Raw genomic sequence first — 1,830 nt, forward strand, 5'->3', positions numbered from 1 at the left:
TAGGATTAGTACTTTGATTGGGCCAAATCATTAGGACATTGAGTCCCCACCCCTTTGTGGCTGGGGACTCACAGATAAAAGGCATGGCAAAGGACAGAGCTGAGGGTTGCTGATGTTGGAGTTTGATGCTGAAGTCTTAAGCTGGAGCCCCAGGAAGTCAGCACACAGGGGAAAGAGAAGCCACCCCAGGAAGAGAGGACGAGAGCCAGGAGAAGAACACAGGAACAGAGACGGCTCCTTAGACACAGCAGAAACCCCAGGGAGAGAGACAGAGCCATTCACTGACAGTCTACAGCTGACCTTGTGGAGAAAGGCTAAGTCTAGAGAGCCTCATAGTCTACAGCTGACCTTGTGGAGAAAACAGAGGCGCTGAGCCCAGTGGAACCCGGGAAGCCTGAAGCCTCACAGGCATTGGCAGCCATCTTGTTCCAACATGTGAAAATAGATTTTCTGAGGGAAGTAACTTATGCTTCTGGCCTGGTATCTGTAAGCTCCTACCCCAAATAAATACCCTTTAAAAAACCCAACCAATTTCTTGTATTTTCCATCAGCACCTCTTTGGCTAATATACACACTTACATCTAATGCCTCATCGTAACACCTCTAAGAATCCAATGAATTCTTTTTTTAAAAAAGATTTATTTTTAATTTATTTCTCTCCCCTTTCACCCCCATTTTCAAGTTGTCTGCTCTCTGTGTCTATTCGCTGTGTGTTCTTCTGTGACTACTTCCATCCTTAATAGCAGCACTGGGAATCTCTTTCTTTTTGTTGCATTATCTTGTGCCACCTCTCGATGTGTGCGGTACCATTCTTTGGCAGGCTGCACTTTCATTTGCACTGGGTGATGCTCCTTACTGCATGCACTCCTTGCAGGTGGGCCTCCCCTACGCAGGGGACACTGCTGTGTGGCAGGGCACTCCTTGACTGCATCAACACTACACTTGGGCCAGCTGACCACATGGGGCAAGGAGGCCTGGGGTTTGAATCACGAACCTCCCATGTGGTAGACTGTCACCCTATTCATTGGGCCAAGTCCACTTAACCCAATAAATTCTTTATCAAAGCAATTTCAATGACCATTGCATTATTTTCATCATTGGTGCCTGAAGCATTTCATAATTCTGCTCTTCTGTGTTCTCCCTTGGATCTAAAGGTATTTGGGGTTTGGAAACCTTGATAGTTCTTTCCAATTTTTACAATGCGATAATCATTGTTTTAGATTACAGATTTCTAGATGAAGATGATTTCTCAGTGGAATTCATCGTAAAGGGTATGGAATTCGATCACCTCTAAAGTTTAAACCTCCAAGGAAACAAACAAGTAAACTGAAATGGTGCCATTTGCAGAGGATCAAACTCAAACTTCCTCTCTTCTCCTTTTTCTCTTTTCCCCCATTTTGTTTCCAAAAGAAAAGTTTTGGCAGAATGAGAAGTCCAAGGCTTGTTGCAGCTAAAACTAAATGCCCCAGTAAGTTTGGTAAGAAACTCTGGGGAAGTTTAGGTTTTCTCCTGATTACACTGGAGTTGGCATAGGGTGACTTCTCCTTCCAATCCCATCCATCTCGGTGTTCTAATTCACACTTCTCTCCCACAGCAAAAATGGTGTCTTCAACTCCACCTGATATTTTCAGAAACTTTGACCCTTTCTGAGAGGGGAAAAGAAGAATGCAGAGAGTCAATCAGAGATGTTTTGTGAAGGGCTTCTGAGATAAAGAATGGAATTAAACAATTAGAGTTGATGTTTAAATCTTCCCAAACTGATGAAGGCAATGTAGGAAATGAGAGAATGGGAGGAGGTGAGTGGGGATGGGGAGAGGTGAGTTTTATGGG

Source organism: Dasypus novemcinctus, chromosome 22 (genome assembly GCF_030445035.2).
Source record: "Dasypus novemcinctus isolate mDasNov1 chromosome 22, mDasNov1.1.hap2, whole genome shotgun sequence".
NCBI lineage: Eukaryota > Metazoa > Chordata > Mammalia > Cingulata > Dasypodidae > Dasypus > Dasypus novemcinctus.